The sequence below is a fragment of the Empidonax traillii genome, unplaced genomic scaffold (genome assembly GCF_003031625.1).
Source record: "Empidonax traillii isolate 1590-97213 ecotype Southwest subspecies unplaced genomic scaffold, ASM303162v1 scaffold405:size801240, whole genome shotgun sequence".
Classification (NCBI taxonomy): Eukaryota; Metazoa; Chordata; class Aves; order Passeriformes; family Tyrannidae; genus Empidonax; species Empidonax traillii.
The window spans coordinates 95,000-114,089 of NW_020955598.1; the positions used below are offsets into that span (position 1 = coordinate 95,000).

Genomic DNA, 19,090 nt, shown 5'->3' on the forward strand with positions numbered 1-19,090 from the left:
AGCTGCTATTTCTTATCTCAGTATTTTTCTTTGGCAGCCTCATGGGTCCCTTAGTTTGAGGAATATCTGTTTAGTGTTGCCCTGGAATAGATCTGGGGTGAATCCCAGGGAGCAGGTAACATTTCTGATAAAACAAATTGTACATCGAGCTGTACTGAACTGCAGAAAAGAGAATTCAGTGACTTGTGAGAATTCAATGACTGTGTGCCTTCCTGTAACGGATATTCCATCCACACTTCCAGACTTTTAGATTTGCCATCTGACACTACAAAAAGAAATTATCTAAGTGTTAAGGGCTTAAGCAGTGGGGGTCATTTCTCATGTCTGCTACCACACAGCACTGGGAAAGCTGGAGATGCCACATATGTCTTTCTTCTCCTGTTCCCTTGGCCAGGGGCTTGTTTCCTTTTCACAGGCTGTAGGAGCTCAACTGCCTATTTCTCCATCTTGCTTTCGGACAGCTTTGTAAGTGTCAGAAAAAGAAAATCCAAGGTACCTCTGGCAGTCACCCAAACAGAGGGAGCTGCTGGTTGGCATCTGCTGGAGCCCCCAGCCAGGGACCTGGAACAGGAGCATTTTCAGTGCTGGGATCTCTGGCTTCAGCCAGAGCATTTTGAGGCATTTTGAGGACCTTCATGAGAAAGCCAGGCAGGTTTTATTTTGTGAATGTAGAACACCATGAAACCATGGTGAGGGCTGAGTTCCTGCTGTGGAGCCTGAAAACAGTCAGGGTTTTTAGGGGTTTAGACTGCCTGGTCCTCTTTTGTTTGATTCCTCACCTCTCTGTTGTGGTAGGCAATGCAGGCTGATGGCTGTATGATGCCTTTCCTGAAGCATACGGCTGCTTTCTTTTAAACCCTTCTTATTATGGAATTTTGCAAGTGCCAATTTAATCCTTGAGGGCTCATATTCAACACAGTCAGACCATCTGCAGGGATGTTATTGAACTGGAGATCTCACCAAATGCAGTGGGTTTCTTAAGATCAAAGGTCCTCCACGCACCTACAGAGGCTCTACCAAGGATGTGTTGAATTTTTCAACAAAATTTTTTAATATTTCAGAGATTCATAGGGTCCCTTTGGTTGAAAAAGAACTGTAAGATTGAGTCCAACCATTAATCCAGCACTGCCAATTAATTAGTCCACCACTTAATCTCCCTAAAATATTTACCATGTTCCCTACTGCCTTTTTTTTTTTTTTTGAAAATGTGCTTTGACTAACACCATACCTCATTTACCTTTGATTTGATAGTCCTTGCCAAGGACTTTGCCCATATGCTATGTTAGGTGCTTCCATTTGGTCATGTAAGCTGTCGTTTCTCCAAACATCAAAACATTACTAGACCTCTATGTAAAAGTCTCTCAAAAGTAGAAGAATGAGTTTTAATACTGCTTCTCACTAGTTTAATGGCATGTTTGCTTGTTTTTACCCTAAAATCATTGCTGTTACAATTTATCAACCACACAAAGATAACAACCTTCCTATGGCTTGGATAGCAAAGCAAACTTCACTGTAAACCTTTGCAAAGTGAGTTGTAGTACCCCCTCTTAAGTTTGGGGTATTTGGCCTCAGGATTCCAAATTTTCTGGTAGTCCAAAGCCTGGGAGGTGAGATCAGTTAATACCCAAAGCTACCTCTACTCCTGAGGCTGCAATAACCCAGCGTTACCTCTAAACGGGATGTGATTCCATCTGGTGAACCTTGGCTCAGACAACTAATAAATTTATCTGTTGCTGCCAGCTGTGAAACAGCAGGATGCTTGAGATGAGTATTCCCCCTCATGGGCCAGGATGTTGCTCTTTGTTTCTGGATCTAGATAAAAATTTATCAGCCTTTAGGGAGGGAAAAGGGTGCAAGGGTTAATAGTACAACAATGCCACAAGCTGCTAGGTGACCATTCTGCCTGACATGATAGGACTCTTGTGGGAACTCTGCTTTTGTGGGATTTTCATTCTTTTCTTTGACCTATCTGCAAGAGAAGGACTAATCTTATGTGTTGTTAGCCCCACAGCCTCAGATGAGAGCATGTGGAAATGGTTTATTTTAGACCCCTGCAACAACCAGAATAGAATAGCTTTGGGTCGGAAGATTCAAAGTCAGTTCCTCAAAGACCCCTCCAAAACTTAAACCCAAGGGCTCAAGTGAACATTTTACTTGATATCCAGTGATTACTAATTATTTATAAAAAAAAAAAATGACTGATTTCTGAACTGTGACTTACTGAAGATTTAACAGCTTGGCATTTGAGCATCAGTGACTTTGTTTCAGTGAATTTTCCAATCCACTCCCTTAGCTAGACCTTACCTCCCAACACAGAGCTCCAGGGCAGTGAAGAGTCACCAGGCAGCATATGGTGACTATGGAAAAAGGCAGCAAAGCATTCATGTGTTGTTTGGCCACTGACTGCAGTTGTATGTGGCTCAGAACAAGCCCCTCTGCATATTGCATTATCAATACCTGCATCATGTAGCAGGCCATGGGTTGTGTCTAGGATGGCCAGAAAACTGAACCCAAAACCAGCCTAAACTCATTTGCAAGCTTTGTGCCTCCATACTCTACGATGTGACTCACTCTAAAGTTAATTCCATTTGTTTCCATACTGCCTTAAAAAAAACCTTCGCCCAACTATGACCTCAATCCTTCTGCTCCAGTCAGGGCTGAGAGAAGATTTTTCCTTAGGACTCCAGCACTTGTTAATTCTCTTAAAGAGATTACTCAAATCTCCTAAACAAATATCAGAATAGATTCTGGATTAAGCATGGGTGCTAAAATGACCTTGCTGATAAGATCAGCATCATCAAACCTCACAAACTGAAGCGGGAAGCCCTGGATGTAATTTTGACTCGCAGCTACTATCATGGTAAGTTATCGGACTGCTCTGCATCTCTCTTCCCCTATCTCTAATACTCTTGCAATGTTCCTTGAGAACCAATACAAGAAGTGTCAGATCTTCCAGATTTTTGTAGGAAAAACAATATACTGAGAGAGTCACTGGGGCACAACTCACTGTTTTCTTTTAGTAATGCTTATTGCTTTTTCCGTTTCATGTATTTGAGTTGTGTGGTTCATTTTGGTGTCAGTACAAGGCTGGTTTGCACAGCATCCCAACTCCTCTTCTAATCCAAGTGCTATTGATCAGAGGTGGGTTTAGCTTGGTGCATTTGGTGGGGTGCAGGTGCTGGTTGGTGCACCTTGGGGTCCACCAGGGACCATCTCCTTTGCCTGCCACCTTTGGGTGATTCCCGCCCCCGTGCAGCAAATACCCGGAGTTATTTATGTCCTGTGTCTGTCTGTGCAGTTTCCTTTGTGTCTCCCTCGGGTTTCAGAAATAATTAACTCTGCAAAGACAGTTGTGGATTTTGGCAGTTTAACAGACAAGTTCTTAAGAACTGGGACTGAGGCGGTGAGGTTTGTGTTAAGTATTTTTGTCATTGTGTTGTGGCCAGGAATGAATCCCAGAAATTTAACCAGAAATCTGTGATTAGCATTTCACAAAAGCGAGGACATTAAGTAGAAATTCCATCACTTTTAAACTACATCTCTTCTGTTGTTGTCCTGTTATGGTTCTTCTACAACCCCATCAGATTTCCTTGCAAAATCTCTAATGTCTGTAATGGGAATTTAAAATCCACTAAGAATTCAGAGGCTATCTGAAAAAAAAAAAAAATTCCTTGGAGAGCGAAGTCCATCACAGCTGAAGCCCTTAGGTTTACTTTCAAATCTCTTTACCCAATTTTCAGTTTAATTTACTCATTTGCTAATCCTAATTTTCCAGTATTGTGCTTATAATATCCAACTAAATATCACTCATGTGGAAACACATTAAAATTCTACAGCTGGAGAGTTCTAGGCTGGAACTTGTGGCCTCCGTATGCTTGTCATTTTGCTTCTCTACTGTCAACATGTAGTGGTGGGTCTGCCTTTCTCTGCTCAAAAGTGTGTTAGCTGCATTCCCTGTTCCCTTCCTGAGCACTCCAGAGCTCCATTTCACGGGCACTATTGTCCTTTATGGCAGAAGTATCCCACTGACGCTAAACCTCACTGATGCAGAAGTATAATATTTTCCAAAAGATTTCTTTATGTGCTATTAAAGAGGTTTCCTTTGTTCTTAAGTAATTTAATGTGTTTTTATTTAGAATTATGGCACTGTGATGTGTCACACCTAGAAATAGCAGACAATTGTGTTGTGTCAAAATATTGGGAAGAGCGCGATCTGTGCACAGCAATCAGAGCTGAGAAACTGGGAAACACCCTTGACTTCTGACAAAAAGGAAGAGCAGTCTGATTTTGTGCAAGAGCTGCCATTTGAACAGGCAGATCCAAAGGCTACATTTCCACCTCATGGCCCCTGGTTCCCCCACCCCAGATGGAGCGGGACTGGGAATCGCTTCTGCACAAGAACACATACAGGTGGGGCACAGTGGATCTGCCCCTCTGTGATCCCAGCTGGGCTCCCAGGGATAAAAGAGTCCATAAGGACCCCAAGCTGAGGCTGAAAGTGCATCTCCGGATGAGGCAGCTGAGAGTCGCTTTGTGCTCGGTAGTGCTGGCTCCCTTCCCTCCCCAGCTGCCTCCTTCACTCCCTTCAGGGGGTTAGCTTTCTGCGAGCTAATTTAAGGAGAAAAGCCTTTTTAATCCGGTATTTTACAGACTCAGAGTATGTATATTTTTATATTTTGAATAAAATATGAATATTAAGCTCTTTAGGCAGGGACTTTGTCTTCCAAGATCTCTTCAAAGCCCTTAGCATGCTGCTGGTATTACAGGTGTAAATACTACAAATAATATAATACAGTTTGGATCCCAGAGATCTGTTTCATTGGGAATGGGGTCACAAAGTGTACCTTTATGTTGGACAGAAAAGGCTCAGGCATGAAGAGGGCTTTCCCAGAAGTTCGTGCTGAGCTTTGACCTGGAAGAGCTTGCAGTCAAGAACCTGTTTTGATTTAGGGTTCCTCATAGTCCATGAGGCTCTTCTTGCTTTGGTTCCACCAATAAAAATGGGACAACTTGCCTAAGGGACAAAAGTACAGTTTAGCATACAGAGCACTCGTATGAGAAGTGGACGAGAGCTGGTTAACCCTGCCAGATAACAGCATGTGGTAGACAGGGAGAATGAGTTCTCAAAGCAGCTAAAGGCAAAGAGGGAAAAGGGACTTAAGAAAGAAAAACCCCTGTAGAAAAGAATATATTATTAACTGAAAAAGTAATTGAACTGAATAGTAATGTTCTCATACCACTGAGCAAATCTAATACCAACTCTGCAAATTTAATAAGATCGCTGCAAAGGCAGAGAAGTTCAATCTGAAGTGCGCTCTTTTGAGGCTGAGGCCAGTGTCCATTAAGTACAATAGAAATACTTCATCAGATTCAACACAAGCCAGATCAGGCATCCACTGGATTTGGATTGTCAGGGGCTCTTTTTGTCTCTACAGAATATTCCACTCAAACTCACCATGGCGATGGAAGTAACATCTAATTTCCACAACAATACAAGCAAATTCTCAATATAGAATCATAGAATCATTTAGATTGGAAAAGACTTTTAAGATCATCAAGTCCAAGTATTAACCCAGCATTGCCAAGTCCACCACTAAACCATGTCCCTACATGACACATGTGTCTTGATCTACATGATCTTTCAAATCCCTCCAAGGATGATGACTCAACCGCTTCCCTGGGCAACCTGTTCCAGGGCTTGAAAACCACTTTGTTGCAGAGGTTTTTTTTCCCAGTATCCATTCTAAACCTCCCCTAGCACAGTTTGAAGCCATTTCCTCTTGGCCTCTTGCTTATTACTTGGGTTAGAATACCTGGCCACAACCTCTTTTCAGGTAGTTGTAGAGAGCAATAACTTCACTCCTGAGCCTCCTTTTCTCCAAGCTAAATAACCCTAGTTCCCTCAGCTGCTCCTCAACAAACTTGAGCTCCAGATCCTTCCCCAGTTCTGTTGCTTTTCTCTGGACACACATAGTGAGGGGCCCAAAACTAAGCACAGAATTTGAGGTGTGGGTTCACCAGTGCTGATACAGGGGAAGAATTCCTTCCCTAGTCATGCTGGCCACTCTATTGCTGATACAAGCTGGGATACCACTCGCCTTTTTGGCCATCTGGGAACACTCTGACTCGTGTTCAGCCAGTTGTCAAACAGTAACCCCAGTCCTTTCCTGTTGGGCAGCTTTCCATGCTATAATCCATGTGGAATTCAGCAGGCTGCGATGTACATGGAAAAGTCTGGCCACGCAGCTACCTTGGTTTATTAGTTTTTGCAGGTCTCAGCAATGTCTCCCAGTTGAGCGTTCCATTAACTTTTTCACCTCTTATTTCTTAAAAAAAGCCCAGAAGTAATCTTAATCCCCCTTATCTGGCTGTACTATTATCTTGCTGCATTCCTGGTGCCTTCACACAAAGATTTTGTGGAGCTGTGTTTTTTCACTTAGCCCAAAATCGGTTCGGAGAAAGACAGGGCAGAGAGGTCTCTACTTGAACAAGCTAGAAATAGAAATTAGTCTTAATTTTGTGCCTGATTTTAATTCAGGTCAGATTAGCACAGGGTTTGTTTTACTGCAGTTTAAGAGAAGGGAACATTTCTCATGTCAGATGGGAGATTGATTCCTATGAGATTCTCCCTTCAGATTAGTCTCTTGGAGGAGTTTAGGTTGATCCACATGCTCTGGCCTGCTGGGAGCAGCAATTAACCCAACCCTGCCAACTCTGGAAAGAATGTCACTGTAAAATCAGTAATGTCCTTTCCCTTGAGGAACTGAGGGTGCTTGTAGTGAGAAAAGGAGGTGTAAGATGGGCAACTGTTTAGATACAAATGTACAAAGGTACAAAATCCACTTCCTTTAGCATGGGAGTGAAGTAATTTTGTGGATCATGCATTTGTAATAGTTTGCTGTAATAATAAATTCAGTGCAGCAGCTTTCAAGTTTGAAGCAAGTCTCTTTAGTCTATTCCTTCAGAAAGTGCAGTCCAAAAGCTATTGATCTATTTGTACAGATAAGCAACCCACAGAGTTATCAGAATCAATGCAAACACTCAGGCAAAGATTCAATACAAATAATAATAAATAAGTACAGGTACAGGAAATAGGAATGTACAATTTAAAACTGATTGAAATGCTGACCCACATAGCTGTTTGTGTGCATTTCTGCAAAGGCAGTTCCAAGAAAGGGAATGAGGATGCAAAAAGTAAGTGATCATTTCAGAGGTGTCAGACAAGAAAAGAGACAAGCAACATCCAGCTCAAAGGAGATGGGCAAGGGATGGGTAGTGGTGGAAGCTCCACTGGATTTTATTCAATTTTTTTTATACGTATATGAATTTTTAAAGACTTTGTACAAAATGAGACCTGAGCACTGTTAATGAAATCTACCTAGGGGAGAGTAAAGGAGTAGCATGGGTACCTGCATACATGTTTTTCGTAGCTGGACAGCCTAATTTTGCACCCATGTTCTTTTTTTTTTGAGGTCTAGAGAAGTTTTGACATGAACTCTGTTTGTGTTTTGCTGAGCCATTTTAATCTGCTTGGGTTGTCTCTGAAGCTGCCATGAGATGAGGTCAGATGGGGTAGGGTGTGCCTGGGCCAGCCACCACCACCAGTCTTTCAAAGTACATATCATCTAGTTCATCAGTTCAGGATTTTAGATGATGACTATATGGTAGGTTCTGGGTCATTTCTATCCTCCAGTGAAATCTTGAAATTATTATTTCAAATCTTCTTCAAGGCCTGGTGAAATCCAGGAGCCCCAGCTGCTCCATGCTGGGTACAGAAAAAGTAAAGAAAGGCTATTGCCAGAACAGAATAATTCACAAAATACTCTAGGTTCATTTCAGGTGTGGCTCAGACAAAAAAAAATTAAAGGCGGGTTCACCCAATTCAGTGCATTACATCTTATCCTCAGTGCATTACATCTTATCCTGCAAAGTAAATCCCAGTTGTGAACAGCCATGCTTTATTTGGCTTTAAGCTGAGGAATGGCAACAGCCTGGTTTTCCGGGGAGAAGTCACAAGACGTACAATTTCATCTCATCCACTCTAGTGTTAAGAGCTTGCAAAAAATTACAGTAATTACCAGCTGAAAAATAAAATGGTTTAGCCTGGGAGGCCAAGTCCTTCAGAAGTTCATCAGGTTTATCAGAAAGATTTAAACTTTTCCTAGAATCAGGAGAGAGGTTCCATTGCAGTCCCAATGCAGTAAAACAGACATATTTGTGCATTGTTACTGAGAATATCTGATGTGAAGCAGCATTGGCTCATCCCAGGTTGGCTCATCCCAGCTCATCCCACCTGGGAAGAGGCAGAAAACAGACAAATAGGAAAGGAGAAGTAGATTGGGAGTGACCTCAGATTGTAAAGCACAATATTTAAAAGAAACAGAGAAACATAAATAAATTGTAGAAGTTCTTGGCAAAAGACCCAGTGAAGGTGCCAATGGGAGATGGCTTGGAACAGAGGTTAGACCACGTCTTAAACCTGCCAAACACAGGATACCAGGAGGGTCCACGAGGTCCCACAGGCTGGTCACAGCCCACCTTGCAGCTTCGTGCAGGTCCACCCATACCTGCTGTTCCTCACACCCATCCCCAAGCACCCATCAGGAGGTGCTCAGCACCGAATGGGCTGGACCTGGGCTTTCACCTGGCACCACAGCTCCTAAAATACTTTCCAGGGTGGGCGAAGTAGAGGGCCAGGCACAGACTGATGTAATTCAGCTCCACAGAGATCACACCAGACATGAGGATGAGGCTAGAGGACTGCTGAACACAATGCTGGGGGCAGTGAATGCCACTGAGTCTCGTACAGAGCCCAAAGGACACTCAGGGGAAGATAGAGAGAGGTGGGCTAAAGGTTTAAAAAGCATTTTGATAAAAAAAAAAAACCAAGATATTGTCAAAAAGTCAATCAGAAGCTAAGATTTGGCCAGATCTGGTCTTATTTAACCTTCAGCATGGGATCAGGTCTCAATCTTTCTATTCTTGGTAACAGCTGATGAACTCAGTGTAACAAGGTATTAATAAACATCTGCCCAGCTCTTAGATTAATATGGAGAAGAATTAATGGAGGTCTTAGCACGTTCATATTTTCTAATTATGGCAGATGACTTTATTTATAGAAATAATAGAGAGAATGGAAATTGTCACTGACACCATGTCAATATACGTAATGAAATCCAATCATTTAATTGCATTACATTTGGCTAAGGAGTCACATCAATAAAGGGCCCTCCTTGGAGCAGTTCAGTGGTCGGTATGTACTTCATGTTAGAAAGCTATTAAGATTAATGTTTTTTCAATGAATCAGGGGGAAAATAAGTCATGTCTGACACGTCTATTCCTGTGCCTCAGACCTCGAGAGGGACAGGGCTGGGGGCAGAGCTTTCCACCCGGAGAGGTGAAGGCCACTGCCCTCTGTGTAGCTGTCTGATTTTCATGCTCATTCCTGGACACCCCTTGCTTCCAGTCCCCAAAGCATCCAAAATAATGAGGTATTGCCCAGACTGAAGCCTGTGCTATATTTCAGCTGTCACTGGCCATGGCTAAGCCAGCTCGTGTATCAGCTCTGCTTCATGCAGTGCCCTCCTCTCCACCACGATAAAGTATCACCAGTGCTTCTGTGGGAATGATAACATGCTATACCACTGAGATAAATAAAGCACAGTGTTAAATCTTGATGTGTTTACACCTCCTAAGAGAGGGGGAGAGGCCTATAAAATTCCTGCTAAAGGAGACATGGTTGTTCAGATTGTTCACAGCTTGATAGGTAAACCCTGCAGCCAGTTTTTATTGAGAGCTGCTGGCATTGGTCTTAGAGGGCTGTTGGAGTTTAAGAAGGTTTTGGATGACTACTATGGCTGTTTCTCAAGGTTTTGAAGTGTATTTCATAAATGTTCAGTTCAGGCAGGCAGCTAGGGAAGTTTGAATCCCTCCTCCCAGAAACAGGGAAAAGTAAAACAAAGCTACAATTATGGTGGCAGATGGTCTGGTACACACAGAGCATTGCTGGTGATTTTGTTCCTTGCACACTGAAGAAGGAGATCTGGAGCGATACTGAAAAACCAAGGAAGTCCTCTAGTTCTCTCTTGTTCTTCCAGAATGTGTTTCCTAATCCATTCTGGTCTTCCAAAGCTATCAGTCTGAATTAATGAAAACAGAGCAAGGGAATGGTACTATTTCTATTAATTATAGAGGCAGGTTTGTGCAATAAACAGAATTCATATCCCTACAGTGCTGCTTAAGTACCTATAATTCAGCTGCTCTGCTCCCAACTGCAGCATCTTCTTCACGTTGTTTTACAAATTAGCAAACCTGGAATCAGCAGCTGAGTACAGTGTGATGACATTCAGTTTAACTACGGGGGATCTGATCTGCTGAAATCCACAGGTGGTCTTCCAGTGCCGCCTTTCACCGTGATTGAGTTACAGCTCCCAAATTAGGTGCTCCTAGATCAGCTCCATGTTTTCCGTAGAAGTGAAAAGACAGAGCCTTAGGAAATGGTGTCAATTACTTATGGTAACTGCTGGCACTCTTCCAAGTACTGTCAAAATAACATTTGGGGAGATGCTCCCTCAGAGAGGGGTGGAAAGGGGGGGGCAAGGGCACTCCCAGGGTTAGGGAAGTCACTCTTTTTGAGGGGGTGACAGACAAAAACTAAAATTCCCAGGGGCATAAAGGAAAGCTGGAAAGGTGATAGTCATTCTTGTTCCACGCCAGCTTTTCCCTTTCCAGAATAATTAAACTTTGCTTTTCTCTGCACCTGAGTGAGAGGAAGCAAATTGCTGATTCCCAGTTGCCAAATGCATTTGATAGCAGAGCTTCTGCTGCGAGCCCAGAACTTTGCACCAGCAGACTGGTCAGACTGGGGAGAGCTCTGGTAAATTAAATACTCCAGTAGCAACATTTTCCAAAACCTGTAAGGTACCAATAGCAGATCACTTCAGGTCACAACGTGTTCTGATAGCAAATGACTCCACCAGGATAAGAAAAAAAGGAAAAGGTATTTCTCTAGGTTATAGACCAAAAGGTTGATTTTTTTAATCAACTGCTCACAGTGCTGCTGGTGTTACATTTTAAGCATCTGATTCAGGCATTTGAGAGGAAAGGCGATAAAATCCTTGACTTTGATTGAATTTCCATTGTGGCAAAAAGGGAAAAATAAATACAAAAAGCATGAAGAAATAAAAAAAGTTACTGTTGGATAAAACTTTCCCCATCATTTTTTAAATCTGTACAGATACTGGAAAAAAAAATCTCTTTTTTTGTTTGTTTGTTTGTTTGCATGAAGGTCAAAATTGAGCTTTTAAACATTCTTTCGGCAGGGTTTATGTTTAAATACTGAACTGCCTGCCAGTTTAAGGAGCACATTTCTTCAATTACATCCAGCATTAGTGCAGCTGTTAGGATTTCCCAAGGGACCATTGCAAACTGAAGAAATGCCTTTGCTGTGGTGCTGACGGGTTCTGTGGCATTGCCCTACCCTTTGCTTGCTTCTGCATTCAGCTGCTGGCCTCACTGATGTAAATAAGGAGAGAATCAAGAACCTGGGCTCTTCTGAAGTCCATATCAAAGAGCATTTAAATGACAGACTTCATTGCTTGTACAGCAGCTTTAAAAGAAGAAATTAAAAAAAATAAAGCAGTTCCAGTGTAAGGAAAAGGAGTAAGTGGGGGTGAAAGTTAAATCTTACGCCTTATCCAATACAAATGCAGCCCCTATTACAGAAGCCTCTGATAATATTTCCTGTAACTGAATTACTACTATGAAATCAATAGGGGAGAATAACCCTCTGAACACATTAGGAAGAGGACTACCAGCTTTTATTTACCTACTACACTGTTTTACAGAGGGAGGCACACATGTTACAATTGAGACAGCTCAAGTCATGAGTATGGAATTACCTTCTACCTTCACAAGTTTTCCTACAGGTATATTTTTTTAAAAGGAGGTAAGTGGAAGAATTTGAATACCAGGTTTTAGGAGCAAGATAGTGTCCTGAGAATATCTACCTATGAGAAACATTTTTGGCTTTTCTTACTATGGCAGCCTCCTCAACCACAAGCTCTGCTGTAAAGCACCTTTATAATAGAAATGGTCTTCTGGATTTCAAGGTCAATGTGAAAACACAGATTTTCTGTATTTTGATTCGAACGTAACTCTCATAATTACTGGGGCTAAGGGATTTTTAGGAGAGATGGAGGCAGGAAGAACTTTCATAAAAGCATTAAAATGGGTGAAAATTAATGTGTAATTGTTAAACTGCACTAAAGAGCTGAGAATACAGACATAATACACATGGTGTGATTTTTACCATCTATTGGCTTATTTCATGAATGGCAGTACCAAATGCTTAGTAAAAACCTTTTGTTGTTTGGAAGAAGGTGGTTGGGAGCTGGCTAAATGATGTCCACCTTAAAAACAAAGACCAAGGAAGGTGAGATGGTGCAGGCTGTATCTGTGATAATTATTTGAACAAATCCCATCTGCCTGGCACTCCAGAGTAGAGGCAAGCTTTTACTGTCTGGGCAGGTCTCCCATGTGTCTCCAGCGCACATTTTAGCAGCCAGAATTTGCTTTTAATCTCTCATGTGACATTTGGTGTGTCAGGACGGTGAATTCTGTCTTGATCTTGATAGTTCCTGTCATTCAGCAACTGCTGGGTGGCAGCTGGACGGCATCAGCAGCACAGCCCGGAACAAAGCCAGCAGCACGTGGGGATGATCAATCCCAGGGAGGTGCCACAGGGCCCTCCAGCTTCAGAGTGTCCCCAAGACAGAGATGGGATGTTCACCTGACTGTCATTCCTTGATGGTGAGGAGTTTTGAGCCTACAGCAGATGAGCCACTTCCCACTTTGGGGCCTCACACATCCACACACATGGACATGCGTCATGTCCTGGATACCGCCACGGTGTCAGGGTGTGGGATGTGGGTGGGAAGCCACCCACCCACATTAATCTACCCGTGCACAGCCTTGCAGTTCTCCCCAGCAGCAAGAGGAATCAGGATGGTGCTGAAACAACGGGATTTGGAAAAGATTTTGAGGCCTGAGTTAGGACTCCTCCTGGATCTGCAGCCTGCCCTGGTCACCAAAGCTGGACAGTTGTTCAGTGGGGTGGTCAGAGGAACCCACCTGTGTAGGAGAAGCCGTCCAGTGCCAGATCTCTGACTCACTCCCACAGAAAGGCAATTCTCACTCAGTATTTTGCACCAGAATTTCAGTACTGAGATGGGTATCTTCCAGGGGCTAATGCAAAATAACTTACCACAAATGGCCCAGCAACCCAAAATCTATTTCCTGCAGCCTGACAACTTCAGTGTGTTGCCAGCTCACAGCTTTGCTGCCACCAGTTCCTCAAGGCAGTTTTACCCAGCACTGTTGAAAAGGAAAACATTCACTGTGCCCTGGGGGAAATGAAGCATGGAAGTCCCGTTATCACTGACAGAAGTTTTGTCTCTAATTCCCCATCTGCTCTTCTGAATGTTAACCTACAGTACTGGCACATAACTTAAATGATAAATAAGGATTTCAAATAGGAACCAGAAAATATTAGTCAGATAGGCTGGTGGTGTCTGCAAAAAATGTGGTGTGGACACTCATGTTTCAAGGAAGTGAAATTAAACAAAAAAATAATGTTGCATAACAATCAAGGGAAAATGCTAATACAGAATAGGACAAAGTGGTCAAAACTGGATTAATTTTTTTTTTCTTTAATCCATATAGGATCCTGCACAGCTCCTCATTCCTATTCCTATTGTTACTTGTGGTTAGCAGCTGAATAAAATAGCACTCAAGGCAAGAAAACTGGGAAGAGAGTAATAATGTGATGCATAGTGTTAACTCGCTGATTTTGGAAATATCCATTTATCTTGGTTAAATAAAAGCTTAGCCCAAGTACTAAGCCAAGTAATCATGATTAGGGAGAGAAAAAGACATTCACTTCCTTGGAAACTCAATACTCTTCAACAGTAATAGCACTGCAGTGACATTGTTCGAAGCTGGACACTTGCAGTAATTAATATAGATTATTGCCATCTGAGGAATGGAAGTATCTGTGCCTGCTCCTACCATTGTTTTAATTTCAGACCAGTTATGAGACCAAAAATACTTTGTGTTTTTGTTTCACGGACATGGCCCCTTCACTGTTCAGGCTCTCAGAGGACAGCAGAGATTTTGTTCTCTTTATTGGTTCAAAACTGCATAGAGGGCATATGTACACTGTTCTCAGGGAGACTTTGCCTTTGTTCTTTCTCATTATCTTTTTTCCTGACTCTCAAGAAAAATTGGTTTTATGCTAAAAAGTGTATTACAAGAACACATCTATTAAGAGATTCATGAACTCTTGAGCTATTGTTTTTCTAAGGGTCTGCATTGTCCAGTGCATCGTGCACTGAACTCATCTGCAAAGCAGGTGCTTTAGTGCTAACACTGATTTCTGACCTATTAACCTGATGCAGCACTGCATTAACCTGAGTGCATCAGCCTCATCTCAGTAGTCAGTCAACTCTTCCACTCACCAAATTCCTCACTCACCTCACACCACTTCTTCCGTGCATTGCATTACTACCTTGCTGCAATATGCAGCTGTTCCTACTCTTTGTTGTGTGGGCACATCACCACTCTCTGTGTTGTGTTCCCTGTCTTTCTAACACTCTGCCTTCATGTGACCCACTTAATTTCTAACTTTCTCCCAGCCTTGCTCGTTTTGACTGGGTTTGATCTGTGTCCTAACCATGAAGGACTCCATTAGAAAGGCTTTCTTCTTGCCCTCTTGCAGAGGAAATGATCCTCTGGGGCACCTTCCCTGTAGGAATTAGGATTTTGCATTGTTTTTCTAATCAGCCAGTTGACTTCTGTCCCTAGTATGTGACTTGGACATTCTTACCCTCACTCCACAGACTATTACAAAAGATATCTTGTCATGTATCAGCAGGAGTCCCCAGCTGGTGAGCATTAGTTTGCTATGCTATGTTTAGGGGTCGTTAGAAATATTACTACCACACTATTCCCACCCAGCTGTTCTATTTTGCTGTGAATAGCAGAACTAATCAATGGAGAGAAATCCCTTCCATTCAGTTCATATCTTAATATTGAGCTCATTGTTAAAACAAGAGTTCCTCGCCACTAATCAGCAAAAAGCAATCAGGCACAGCAAACAGGGAGCTCCAGAGGACACATGCACGAGTTCAAAGGTCCGCAGAGCAGTGGCCATGTTGCACATGACTTAAACGCACGAGCCACTAGGCAGCTGCACCTGCAGAATTAAGTCTGAAAAAATAAGGACACTAAGAATATTAAATTCTGTGAAAATTACACAAAATGTATGCAGGGGGAAAAAAATATGTCTGGAGCTTTTCTACAGCCCTTGGGCACAAAATTTTGCTTTGTGAATTTGACACAGCAATTGATCATATTCAACTAAGAGGGCTACAGATGGTGAAGTCTGTGTTCTGAAAAGATGACAAACCACCACAGAGTGCTTATGATGCAAAATTTACCCTTTTGTAATAAGACAAAGAGGAAAGATGCTCATGAGAACTAAACTGGATGTATGCTCTTACCAGACAGTTGTTTATTTCACAGCTCCATGACTCGGTATCAGTAGTATTGTGGTATTATATCTGTCTTTTCCTATCGAGCTCTTTCCTTAGTTTCAAAGGAGACAAGTAATTTCTACTCAGTGTCTGTCATAACCAGGTTTCTAAGCTGATGTGGCAGGACTATTCACAGCCTATCTGCAGACATCCCTCTGCATCCAGAGATCCTCAAGCAGGTCCCAGAGACCAGTGGTAATGGAACATAAGTGCCAGCCAGCTGGAGACCCAAGCTCGTGCTCCTCTCGATCCTCCAATCCAGCAGCCTCTGACATTTAGATCTCAACAATCTATTCCTTGCATATGCCAGCAGATTTAATACAGCATTGTTCACTGACAGCCAGGGAAGCTAAACCAGCACAGTTAAATAACTTGTTTGAATTTCCAGTTCATGTTGGAAGGGCAACTCCAGGTCCTCTTCCCTGGTCACTGTTTTGGATCAGATCTTTTACGAACTGGTCTGCACGAACATGGTGCAAAAGCAGCTGCCTGCAGTGGTGAAGTAGCTTTACACCAATACCCAGAGCAGAGAGCCAACCTGCTTACTGGGGGAGCAGTGTGGGTTGGAGCACTTGTCTGAACCAGGGGTGAAGCCAGGGACGAGCTTTTTGCAAAGCATGTCCTTGCTCAGCCTCTCTGTGTCACACTTGTCCCTTCGCAGTTTTAACACGGTCATGGTCATGACCTTTAGTAAGATGTGACATGTGAAACCTCAGCAGTGGTTTCGTGTTGGTGCTGACTGCCCACCCATTAGGAGCTCACATGTCCAGCCAGCTGCACTCTGCCAGACCCTCATAAAAATTAACAAGAGGTCTAAATGCAGAGTGCTGTATTTTGCCACAGAAAATAAAGTCAAACAACAGCTAAAACTGGGGAGGGGAGGAGGGAAAGGGGAGCAGAGAAGGCAGACCAAAGGCAACATAAGAGTTGTATTTATTTTCTAATCCCATCTCTTTTAGTGTCCGTGATGAGCGCTGTAACTAAAGGAATCTAACTGAATTAGAATTTCAATATGTCCTGAGCAGATTGGAGCTGTTTCCATTCATGAGCAGCACGTCCCAGCTGTAATTGCCTGCTCGCTTATCCACATAGCTCTTTACAGCTAATCCAAATGCAGACTCAAAAATAAATAGTGCCAGAGCATTCACTTCCCGCTGGGCAGTAGTTTTAGCTCGCCTCTGCCTTTGCTTTGTTCCGAATGGTGCTCTCGATGGCAGAGGGACTGACTCAAAGGAGATAAAAGATGATTGACCTGCTCAAGAAAAGCTACTCCTGCTGTATCTGCCCTGCCTGTTTTGTGTTTTTCCTCTGGGTGCTGCTTTGTGTCTGTTTATCTTTCTCTGCCCTCACCTCTCTCCCAAACCACATCACTCCTGCAATCCATTTCTCCTTCGTGGCTTCCCTAAAAGCTGCTGGTGTCCTCCGTGTCCCCAGAAGCACATCACCCTTCCTGTCCGTGTGCTCCCACCCGCAAACACACCACCAGGATTTTAGCACTGAAATTAAGCTCTCTCTTCAGGGATACTTAAAAGCCATGTTCTTCTCAGATTAGGTCTTCTCTGGAGGGGTGTAAAGCTGAGGCACAGTTGCACAAAGCTGGACGAGGTGTCCCCACGGATGGGACTTGGCACAGCCACAAAGCAAGGCTCTGCCTTTGCTCTCTGACATGGGAATCTGTACGTGTGTTGGCTCTCATCCCTCCTCACTGTGTGGAATGGTGGTTGTCCACCACTTTTCAGGCTGTTTTTTCCACTACAACCACCCCAGACATCCTGGGAGCCTTTGACCAAGTCTCAGCAGCCTCTGTGCCTCTGTCCATCACCTGTACAACAGCAGGGCCAACACCCTATTGCTTCACAATTTGTGGGGTAAATCCCAGGTCCCTGAGATGACAGTGGTGCAGGGGCATAGCACTTGAGTAAGAAGCTACTTCTTGTGTGTCCAATCCCACAGTGGAACCAATTGTTCTTAAAAATAGTATTGTTAGTGTCCAAAAGAGCCTTGTCTAAGATTTAATCAAGTAGGTACCCACAAAATCTCAGCTGGAGAGAAGGTCATTCTCTCCTGATGGCCATCCAAGAGACTGATCTCAGCATGGAGCTAGAGCTAGAAACACCTCCCTGGGAGCAGAGAAGCCATGTCTCCACCTCATCTCCTTTCTCTCCCTCCCTCTCCATTTCCCACTGGTTTATCATGGCATGACCACTAACCACAGAGCATCTTCACTGCCACCCACATGCTCTTAGCCAGCCAGCCTGGTCCAGGGCCATATAGCTCTTCTGGTGCAGTGCAGTACCCAAGGTGATATATCCCTCTGCAAAGGTAGAGAATTGCACTAAGATTTAAAGGAGAGCACCAAGTGAGGTACTGCAGCACTTTCACTGCCTTCATCCTTACCCCCAGGATCCTTCTCCATACTACCTGGTCTTTGTCAGAGCAGATCTCCCTATAAAACTCTCTTGGCTCAATTGGATAGGAATTGCAAGGGAGTGACCCTCGACTTGCCACTGCTGCACCCCCTCCCAGAGCCAGCCCATTTTATGCCACTTTGTGCCCTTCTCCGAAGCCAGAGAGCAGCTGAGATGATGAATAAAGTGCTTGTCCAATGTGTCACTTGCTCCGTAAATTCAAATTCAGCACAGAAAGCTAAAAACGTTTGCAGAATCCTGACAGGCAAAGGGGACAATTATCCTCAGCTGCTCCTCACAAATGTTGATCCCCGTGACTGCAACATGCCAAGGGAGTCATTGCCTCGTGCTTGGATTGCAAACTCGCCAGCACCAAAACATGAGGATGGTAATAAGGGCTGGCTCTTCCCCTGGGTGCTCTGCTACCTGGAGATGGCCTGGAAGTGTCCTCTGCCAGCTGCAGCAGTGGGACCAGCACAGCCCTTGTAGAGATGAGGAAGCTGAGACCATAGTGTCAGACTGCCCCAAGGCAATCAGAAGGTCACCAAAGAAGCTGTGCCTCTCATTCAGTGACAGATAGTAGCTCCCTCCTTTGTAGCTGACCTGGAGACACGGGAATTTCTTTTAAAAGTCGCTTTTTCAATCAACTAAATCAGAATAATTAAGACTATCTCAGTGTGGCCAAGGTGAGTGAAACGAGCTGTCACTGGGACAGTAACATATAGGAAGAGGCACTGGGAGGGAGAGAGGGGAGGAAATAAATAAAAAAATTAAAAAAAAAATAAAAGAAAATTTGAGAAAGAAGGTAAAGTTAAAAAGATCAGGAAGAATAAAGACTATAAAGTCTACAGCCATGCTGGGTGGGCTGTTTAGACTCATAATAGGAAGGTAGCTCTTGGGGAAGGGGAAGCCTAGAGATGAAAGGCATCATTAAATGGCAAGGGTTGAAAGCTTTTTAAAAACACAGAAAGTCAGCACTGGAATGAAAAACATCATGAAATGGAAACCTGGAAGCTTCAGAGGTTACATTGGAATATTTAATTGTGAAGTGTGAACATACTGCGTATTGTCATGTAGCAGGGAGATACA

The 19,090-nt window shown here is 43.3% G+C and overlaps 1 protein-coding gene across 5 annotated transcripts in view; it reads left to right on the forward strand.

The window, feature by feature from the left end:
• LOC114062413 (calcium-activated potassium channel subunit beta-2) overlaps positions 1 to 19,090 on the forward strand; it is a 98,368-nt gene that overhangs the window by 57,252 nt on the left and 22,026 nt on the right. Inside the window, exon 1 of one of the 5 annotated variants that reach the window (XM_027893779.1) lies at positions 2,684 to 2,860. The exons of the other annotated variants lie outside the window; for them this stretch is intronic. The gene's annotated coding sequence lies outside the window, so the exon portion shown is untranslated. Of the gene's footprint in view, positions 1 to 2,683; positions 2,861 to 19,090 lie in introns of those variants that run through there. 5 annotated transcript variants of the gene reach the window in all.